The sequence below is a fragment of the Mirounga leonina genome, unplaced genomic scaffold, assembly GCF_011800145.1.
Source record: "Mirounga leonina isolate KUSES-001 unplaced genomic scaffold, KU_Mleo_1.0 Mir_505, whole genome shotgun sequence".
NCBI lineage: Eukaryota > Metazoa > Chordata > Mammalia > Carnivora > Phocidae > Mirounga > Mirounga leonina.
In genome coordinates, this window is record NW_023270787.1 from 17,214 (window position 1) to 28,100 (window position 10,887).

Genomic DNA, 10,887 nt, shown 5'->3' on the forward strand with positions numbered 1-10,887 from the left:
ACGTTATTGAGAGAGAAAAGGGATTTTCCAGATATATTGAAGTCCCATATAATTAATTTACTTCAAAGCTTACTTCAAGGAGATGAACTAGATTGAACCCAAACTGTAAACTTAGATAGCAAAATGAATGACATAAATAGGAAAAAAGGGCACTTGTTTCCAACTCCGATGAGATAATTGAAAGACTGTCCTCTTATTGGAAATAACAAGACAAAATGTGTTGAGCAACTGTCTTCAGAAACCGGGCAATAAACAGTGGAGGACTATGATCCCTGGAAAAAAGGAAACAAATGAGGTGAACCATAGAACCCAGTCCTCTGACCTCCTTAGAGACATTTTCCAGACTGCAGCCCAGGAAGGAGAATCTAAGCAAAGCATAGCATTTTCTCTAAGTCGAGGAGACCAAGCAGAGTTTAGGGGGGGATGAGGTGCCTGAAATATGTGAGGCTGAGTGCCAGGGAAGAGAGACCTCTAGTGATAAAGTGCCTCAGAAATGTGCATGGGGTCCCTTGCAGTTTGTCCTCAAATCCCCAGTCACAGATGTGGACGATGAACTTCTTTGAAGTCAGGCAAAGCCTGGCCAGAGTCTGTCCCTAAATACTTAACCACGCATGCATGGATAAAACTCCACGAGCTGAGGCAAAACATAATTAGAGAAATAGATGCTAAAAAGTTGCCCAAGCTCATCCAGAGCGGGGGGACGGTTAAATTTTGAACAGCCAGAATGCAGAGTCTGCACTGGGGCTTTCAGGAGAAACTCCAGAGAGTTTTGCCTCATACTATGGCACAACTAGCCCTGGGACTAAAGTCTACTCTAGACTTGCTCTAACAAGGCTTAAAAATAAGTCTTGAAAGGATCAACCGATATATAAACAACTTCCTGTCAGATCAAAGTCCAATAGTATTTAAAGGAAGCAAAGAGGGGCACCTGGGTGGCTCAGTTGTTAAGCGTCTGCCTTCGGCTCAGGTCCTGATCCCAGGGTCCTGGGATCAAGCCCCGCATCGGGCTCCCTGCTCAGCTGGGAGCCTGCTTCTCCCTCTCCCACTCCCCCTGCTTGTGTTCCCTCTCTTGCTGTGTCTCTCTCTGTCAACTAAATAAATAAAATCTTTAAAAAATAAAATAAAATAAAGGAAGCAATTTAGTAGTCAACATATATACTCTACAAGGTCCAACATCAAATACAAAATTACTAGGCATGCAAAGAAGGAAAATATGACCCATAACTCTGGCAGAAATCAACAGTGGTAAATAGTACCTTGACTCAATGATGGCTCTCAATTATCATCACCTCCTGATAGTCATATCCTTTAGTCTCCTTGCACATTGAGTTAGAATGAGTTGGTATGACCAACAGAGTGCATTAGCAGTGTCCCTGTGTGACATTCTAGGTTAGGACAAAAGGACAATTGGATCCCTTGTTCTGGGAGAAGCCAGCAGCTACATCATGAGCAACCCTGTAATGAGGCCCAGATGGAGAGGAACTGAGACCTTCACAAAATAGGCAACCCAACTTGCCATGCCCGTGAGTTAGCCACCTTGAAAATGAATCTTCTTCCTGCTCCAGTCAAGCCTTCAGATATATGCATCCCCAACTGATGTCTGACTAAATCTCATGAGAACTGCAAAATAGTGCATCCAATCAAAGCCATTCCCCATTTCCTTAACCACAGAAAATATGAAAGACAATAAATGTGATTATTGTTTTATGCCACTGAGTTTTGGGATAATTTGTTAGGGAACAATAAAGAATTAATATAGACATTGGTACTGCTACTATAACAAAACCCCCGAAATGTAGGAGTGACTGAGCAAGTAGGGAAAAGCTAGAACATCTTAAGGAGACTTTTAGTGAAAGGCAAAAGGCCTTGAAGTTACTATTAACGACGTTGTGGCCCTTGAGGAGGCTGCCACGGAGGCGGTAAGTGAGAAGAATATGATTGGAGACTGGGAAAAAGAGAATCCCTGCTATATGGTGGCAAAAAGTTGAGAGGCACTGTCAATACGCACAATACTATGGTATCGTGGGAACTAGAAAAGGCACTGAATCAGCTGGATGATTAAACGAAGAATCTTTTCGGGCAGGAGGTTGCAGGTGCTGTCTGACTTCCTTTTGCAGTTTTTTGCACAACGTAAAGGAGAGAGAGAGAGAGAAGTTAGAGAAAAAGTTGTTAAACACAAGCAACTGCTAGGTTTGAAAGCAAACAATGCTAGAATTAAGAAATGGTTCTAGAAAAGATCAAATCCAAAGAACTATTAGGAAAGCATGGTCTAAAGATGAAACCAGACATGGAGGGGAGTGACGGCATCAAGATGGCAACACAGTGGTTCCCAACCGCCGTCCTCCTCACAAGAACAACCAGCAACTTTCCATAAGCAAGACACCATTTGAAAATCCCAGAACATGTGGGTAGGGCTGAAGGCCCCCCCCCAACACAGAGACTAAAAATGGATTGCATTAGAAGGCTGAGAGGAGCCCTTATACTCTGATTGCATCACCCCTCCCCCAGGCCAGCACAGCGAGGCACTGAGAGGCACCCCTTCCTTTCCCTCCCCCGGCCTATGGTTTCTCCAGTGGGGAAAAAAAGAGCCCAAGATGAACATCTAGTTATCCCAGCATTGTGGGATGCTTCCTGGAAGGCCCACTTGGGTCTTGCCTCACAAGGCTCGTAGGGGAAATCTGTGAGGCTTGAACCCTGGGGATCAGATTGAGATGGAGGAGTTGGGGTAGGGTTTACAGCAACTAGTGCTCAGATCTTGGCCAACAGCATTCTTCCTTGCAGGAGCAACCAAGTAGATACTGTAGCCAGTGGCTCTGCCCATCTGCAGAGCTGAGTTGCTGGCCCTGTCTGGCCAGGGAGCAGCTCAGGTTGATTATGTCCCCAGTAAATGAGCCATACACACCTTGGAGCCCATTCAATCCTTCAGCCTTGGCAGGGAAGCGAGCTCAAAGCCCCGCCTAATGCTGAATATAGCCTTCTGTCCTGCCAGAACAGGAAGCCTAACCAGAGTACCTGGGACGATGCATAGACAATCCTACAGACCCATATATAGTAGTAGCTGCACAGAGAGCCCAGCCAGTGGCTCTGCCGATCTCCAGAGCTAGCCAGTGGCTGGTCGGGTCAGGGAACTTGGTGGCAAGTTCTGCCTGATTCATGTACCCATCCGGCCAGTCATACCAGCCTTGGAGCCTGTTCTGTGACCACACCCAGGCAGGGAAGCAAATTCAAAGCCTGTGTACTGCAGAATATTGCCCACAGTCCCACCTAACCAGGAAGCCAAATCAGAGAACCGGAGAAGCTGTGGAGCCCATCCTACATGCTCTAACCCAGGAGCCAACTTAGCAAGTTGGAGATGAGAACGATATGTGATTGGAGAGGGCTAGAAATGTTTTAAATGTTTTATCCCACTAATTTTACAACACAAGTTTTTTTCATTCTTCCTGCTCCTCCCCTTCCTTTTTGTTTTTTTAAGAGATGTAGTTTGTCCATTATTCCAGAATAATGGGATTACGAGGTAATTTATTAGGGTTACTCACTGTGTTCAAGTCCCTTTACCTACTGGGGTCATCTTTCTCCTCTTTAAATCTATGCCCAGGTCCAAGAGCCCCAAGCAACAGGGCTGACTCCCTGCTTGGCTTGCCTTCAGCCTGTGCTCCGACACCCAGAACACTTCTAGAAACCCTCCCGATGTTGGTCTCCACTTAGTTTAGGACCCCAGATCTGATGTCCAGAATGCTTGTGACCTAGGTCCGGATGTTTGGTTTGGTTCCGGCCCCTGCCCCCACACTACCCTTTCTTCTAGAGCTGCTCCGACCCTTCCCTTGAGGATCTCTGCCGTTCTGACCCCAGGGCTGACTGATGACTGCTGACAACCCCTCTCAGGTTGACAATCAGTCCTGGCCCCGCCCCCGACTCCCCTTCAGGCTCCAGTATGGCTTCCAGTTCCAGCCTTGCTCTCGGTTCCGGGCTCCGTCCTGGGTAGTGATCGGACTCCGCTCAGGAGCAACCTTAGAGGGACTGAGGCTCATTTCCGGGAAGGTAAGGATGTTCTCAAACCTGACGGTGGATGAGACCGCAGCTACTGGGCGGAGCGCCCATCTCCACCCCACCCGACGGTTTCCTGGAGAAATTGTAAGGGAGTCCGTCGGTTTGAGCTCCGGCTGCTCGGGCCTGGAGCCTGGAGGCTTCCTTCGGTGGGGAGCAAGCGGCTTGAGCGAAATTTGTGGTGTGCCTGTCCTCTCAGGAGTTCAGTTAATACAAGAAACACTTCTTAAAGGTGCATAAAATGCTTACATGTTCTATAGGACTCACAGTTTATTGGGGGAATTAGGCTTGTTCACAGACACAAACACACAAATGAATTCTAACTGGCAGTTTTTACCTTTCAGGGGATCATCCAGCAGCATAGTTCTTAGGTAAGGCTTTTGTGAATCTGGTACACCTAATTTAGTTATTTTTATTCCCTAATTACAAAAGTAATTGGTGCATACATTTATTCTCCTTGTAAAAAGTTAGAATTACATAAATTGAAAAGTGGATGTTCATCCTGACAAACCCTTTTCTATGTATTTACACATTTCAAAATACATGCAGGTATATGTTTTTCTTAAATGTTATATACTATTTGTGTATGCAAATTACATTTTTCATCTAATACATCCAAGAATCTTAACATGCATATGGATATCTTATTCTTTTGAACTGCTCTATGATTTTCCAGTGTATGAGTGAAAGACTCATATGGGTATGACTTATATGGGTATAATAAATTAGTTATAACCCCATTGATAGGTCTGTGGGTTGTTTAGTCTTTTCTGTTATAAACAATACTAAGTGAATGAATGTCTTTTATTCAGAGCACAAGATCTGTATCTGTAAGATAATTTTTTAGAAGTAGATTTACTGGGCCAAAGGATATCCCCTTTTAAATTTCTAGAGCTATTGGTAAATTAATATTCTTAGAAGTTTATTAATTTACACCCTCAAAAGCAGTGTATGAGGTTTTGCTTTGCCATAGCCTATCCCAGAATGTCAATAAATCATTTGATTTGGGCCACTGGTATCTTATTTTGGTTTTATTTTTAAATTATTGCTTAGAATCATCATATTTCCTCTTTGGGTAAACTCTCATCTTATGTGTTTTCCTGGTTTACCTTTTGGACTGTTGGTATTTTCTACTTGATTTATGAGAACCATTCGTATATTCAAGAAATGATCACTTTTACCTGTGTTTTGAGTCATGAGTTCTTCCCTCCACCCACCCACCCCTGCCCACCTTTGCTGGTTACCATGGCGCATATTTGTAGGTGAATTAACTAACGCTTTGCTTTTATGAGTTCTAGATTTTGTGTCATAATAGACAGACTTTTCCCTTTCCGTGATTATAATGATATACTTCATAAAAATATTTAAATAACCAGCTGGAATTTATTTTAGTGTAGTGTAAGAGGTTAAGAATCAATGACATTCAATCAGAGAAAGACATGTATCATATGACCTCACTGATACGAGGAATTCTTAATCTCAGGAAACAAACTGAGGATTGCTGGAGTGGTGGGGGTAGGAGGGATAGGGCAGCTGGGTGATAGACATTGGGGAGGGTATGTGCTATGGTGAGCGCTGTGAAATGTGCAAGACTGTTGAATCACAGATCTGTACCTCTGAAACAAATAATACATTATATGTTAAAAAAAAAAAAGAAGAAGAAGATAGCAGGAGGGGAAGAATGAAGGGGGGGAAATCGGAGGGGGAGATGAACCATGAGAGACGATGGACTCTGAAAGACAAACTGAGGGTTCTAGAGGGGAGGGGGTGGGAGGATGGGTTAGCCTGGTGATGGGTATTAAAGAGGGCATGTTCTGCATGGAGCACTGGGTGTTATACACAAACAATGAATCGTGGGACACTACATCAAAAACTAATGATGTAATGTATGGTGATTAACATAACATAAAAAAAAATCAATGACATTGAGTGCTAGCTGTCAAGCAAAAATTGTGCTATCTTTCCATAATATGGAATGGCAATTGAAACATGGCTGCCCACTCAAGGACTACATTTTCTAGTCCCTTTGACCTATGTGTGTAGCCATGCAGCCTGTAATCGAGTACAGAATATAAGCAGAAGTGATGTGTATCACCTATAGGCCAAGACTTTTAAGAAGTTCTCTGTTCTGTCTGCCATCTAGACAGAGGCAAGAGAGGAATCCATTTAAATTGTGGCACCATAAGTCGGCAGGAATCTGGGTCCCTGAACTACCATGGTCAAGATAGCTACTCACTGACTAGGAACATCTACTGCAATTGTTACATGAGTGAGAAATATACCTCCACTGGGATAAGCCACTAAAATGTTGGGACTAATTATTAAAATGGCTAGTATGGTTTTACCAATAAATCATCCAATGAAGAGATAGCTGTCCCTAACCACTCATGCCTGAGCACACTTCGTTTTATTCAGTGAGCACTCTGCCAACTGACAGTGGAAGGGAAGTGTTAGTTACATAGCATTTGTAAAGGATCTGGAAGGGAGGTGGTTTATCAGTGGGTGACTTTCAGAGTTAACCATATGTTAAAGTGAGAATTCTATTCAGTGTCATCCACATCACTAGACCAGACCATGGCAGAATCTGAAAGTAAAAAGTAAAAGCAGAGGTATATCAAACCAATCCAGGCTTATTTTAATTCAACTATTTTTTTTTTTTAAGATTTTATTTATTTGCGAGAGAGAGAATGAGAGACAGAGAGCATGAGAGGGAGAAGGGTCAGAGGGAGAAGCAGACTCCCTGCTGAGCAGGGAGCCTGATGTGGGACTTGATCCCGGGACTCCAGGATCATGACCTGAGCCGAAGGCAGTCGCTTAACCAACTGAGCCACCCAGGCGCCCATTTTAATTCAACTATTAATAATAACAATAATATAATTTAAAATAAGACATCCAAATTTAAATTAGGTGGTATACCTGAACAACTGTGGAAACCCAGTTTTGGCTCTGGAGATAGGAGTTAACATTCACATAGAAAACTTAATAATGACCTATCCTAAGCAAAATAGGCTTCATTTGTAAATATGAATGGATAATCAAAGATTACATCTGAGGAATACATGCAGAAGGAACAAGATGAGCTAATAAAATACCTAAAGTAAGTGAACAACAAATATTTGGTGATAAAACTGACATTGAATTTAAAAATATTCAAGCCTGACAGTATGTACTTTTTCCTCTTAGCTGTGCAACATCAGCCAGATTTTACAAATGCTTGACTCTTTGAAAAACTACTTTGAAAATCAATCTAGTGCCTTACAATGGTATTGGACTAGTTTGTAAATGAGTCCTCTATTTGTTCTTGTTGCAAAATTTGTTCAAAATCAGTTGTGAATCTTTAATCAAGTGTTCAATGAAGGGAAGACCAAAGAAACTTAAAAGTTTTGAAGCCATTGAAAACAAAGTGTGTGACTAGGAAGCCATTGAATTTGTCACTACAAAAGCGAGGAAGGAAATGAACAAATCAAACAAGGAGAGCTCAAACAGTGTATCTGATTTAATTTTGCAATTTTATAATTGTGCTTTGTAATTTCTTGGGAGAAGAATTTTTTGATGAGCTTCCATTTTGGGGATAAATTTACATTTTGTAATGAATGGAATGAAATTGAAAAGACCTATTATTTTGCAACATCTCCCATTATCTGCCAAACATTGAAGATAATCAGAAATAGTGAGAACTTATTTGATGATTTTTTTTTAAATGTTTGTCTAAGAATGATAACCTCAATGAAGTAAAAAAGGGACAGTAGTGATGAACATATATTGACTAAAATATTTAAATATTTCCAAACACAAAAGCATAATTAATAACCTTCACATAGTAGAATATTCCTGAGCTTACCAGGAATCTCACCATATGTAGAAAGACTATTTTTTCAATAAAACATGGGCTACAGAGAAGAGTCTATTGAAGGTGTCAACAAATTCAAATTTATTAATGATAAAATGCAAACTTGAAGAATATTACAATATTGTGCACCAACTAAAAATAACAAGAACATATTTGTAATCAGAGTCCCAGAAGGAGAAGATAGAGACAATGTGTTAGAGAAACATTTGAAGAAATAAAGGCTAAAATATTTCCAAATATGATAGAAAATATCAAGCTACAGGTCCAAAAGCTCAAGATACCCAAGAGGGTTGAATAGAAAAAACACCACACGCAATCACATCATAGTCAAATTGCTGAAAACAAGTAATAAAGGAAAAATCTTAAAAGCAGCTAGCAAAAAAAAGACATATTCCATAGAGAAGAACAGTATAACAATGGAAGCTGAATTCTAATCAAGAGGACAACACAATGACATTTTTAAAGTGTGGAAAAAACCCTCTCAACCTAGAACTCTATATCCAGTTAAAGTATTCTTTAAAAAAAAATGAAGAGAAAGCAAAGGCATTGTCTGATCCATGATCAAAGAAGAAATCACAAGAGAAATGAGAACTTATTTTGAAAGGAATGTTAAGGAACACCCATTGTATAAAAATTTGTGGGTACAGTTAAAATGGTAGTGAGAAGGAAATTTATAGCATTAAATGCTTTCTTAGGAGAATAAAGGTTTAAAATCAATCACTTAAGCTACTACCTTAAAGAGCTGGAAAATGAAAAGAAAATTAAACTCAAAGTAGAGAACAAGAAGGAGCAAAGAGTAGAAGCCAGTGAAGTAGCAAATAGAGAAATAATAGAGGAAATCAATAAGGCCAAAAGTTGGTTCTTGGAAAAATTTAATAAAATTGATAATCCCTCAACCAAGAAATAGAAGGGATATGATACAAATTACCAATATCAAGAATTGCACAGGGGACATCACTAGAGACATTAAAATGATAATAAGAAAACAATCCATTGTCTGCTTAGCTAAAAGGGATAATTAAAACATACCAAAACTGATCCAAGAAGAAAACAACATCTGGATGCTCTTATATTTGTTAAAGAAAGTGAATTTTAAATTAAAAAAAAAAAAAACCTTTCCAGAAAAACTCTATGCCCAGATGACTTCACTGGTGAATTTTACCAAACATTTAAGTAAGAAATTGTATCAACCATACATCATATATTTCAGAAAATAGAAGAGGAATATTTACCAGCTCATTTCCTGAGGGCAGCATAACCCTGTTATCAAAACCTGAGGAAGACATTTTAAGAAAAGGGAACTGTAGACCAATATCCCTCATGATCACAGGAACAAATATCATTGACAAAAATGACAAAACTAAGACAGTAATATATGAAAACACTAATATGCCATGACCAAATGTGAGTCATCTTAGGAATGCAAGGTTGGTATAAATACTAAAAAGTCATTCAACATAAATTGCCACATTCACAGATTAAACAGAAAAAATAACATGATAATCTTAATAGAGGGACAAAAATTATTTGACAAAATTCAATATCCATCCATGGTAAAACATCTTAGCAAACTAGGAGAAAGGAACTTCCCCAATCTGATAGAAACAACTATGAAATACCTCAAGGTAATCATCATATTGAATGATGAAATATTGAACATTTCCTCTAGAGTTGGGAACAAGGCAATGAGATCTGCCTTTAGTGTGTTTTCCCACATTTTACTGCATGTTTTAAGCCACTATAATGAGTCAAGTAAGAGATAAAGATTATATAAGAAGAAATAAAATGGCCTTTATGTGACCTTTACATAATTGCAGATAAAAACTGCTAAAGAAACTACAAGGATCTACAAGAACTAATAAATGAACCTACACAATATAATTTAGGTATGCTGAAATCAATTGTATTTTTATATAGTAGTAAAAACAAAATGGAAAAGGAATTCAAATTTATTTATAATGCCATAAAGATAAAAATACTTGGAAAGTAAATCTACCTAAATCTGTGGGGCGCCTGGGTGGCTCAGTTGTTAAGCGTCTGCCTTCGGCTCAGGTCATGATCCCAGGGTCCTGGGATCGAGCCCCGCATTGGGCTCCCTGCTCCGTGGGAGGCCTGCTTCTCCCTCTCCCACTTCCTCTGCTTGTGTTCCCTCTCTGGCTATGTCTCTCTCTGTCAAATAAATAAATAAAATCTTAAAAAAAAAATCTACCTTAATCTATAAGATATTCCTGAGGGAAATTAAAGAAGACACAAATAAATGGAAAGGTAAACCATGTTCATAGATTAGAAGATTCCAAATGACTAAGATACCTATTTTCTCCAAACTGATCTGTAGATTCACTATAACCGAGTCATGAACCCAGAAGGCTTTCTGATAAATTGACAAGTGATTCTAAAATTAGTATCTCAATGGGAAGAACCAAGAATAGCCAAAATAATTTGGAAAAGAAAAATGCTGCACACATTATACAACCTAATTTCAAGATTTAATATAAAAGTTCAATAATCAAGGCACTGTGGTATTGGCTTTAGGATAGACAAACAGATCAATGCACAGAAATAGAGCCACACATAAACTGTCAGCTGATTCTTTGACAGAGGTGCCAAATTAATCCTATGCTGAAAATGTAGTCTTTTTACTAATGATGCTGGAAAACTGAATGGATAACTATTATGGGAAAATAATGAACTTCTATTCACATGTCTCAACAAATACAGATCTATGGATCATAGACCTAAATGCAAAATTAGAATTATGAGCTTTGAGAAGAAATCATAGATGGATTTTTTTTGTAATCTTGGAATAGGCAAAGATTTCTTAGAGAGGACAAAGAAAACACTGACCATAAAAAAATGATAAATTGGATTTCAAAACTTTAAAAATTTCATTTTATTAAAATACACCATTAAGAAAATGCATACAGGGCGCCTGGGTGGCTCAGTTGGTTAAGCAACTGCCTTCGGCTCAGGTCATGATCCTGGAGTCCCGGGAT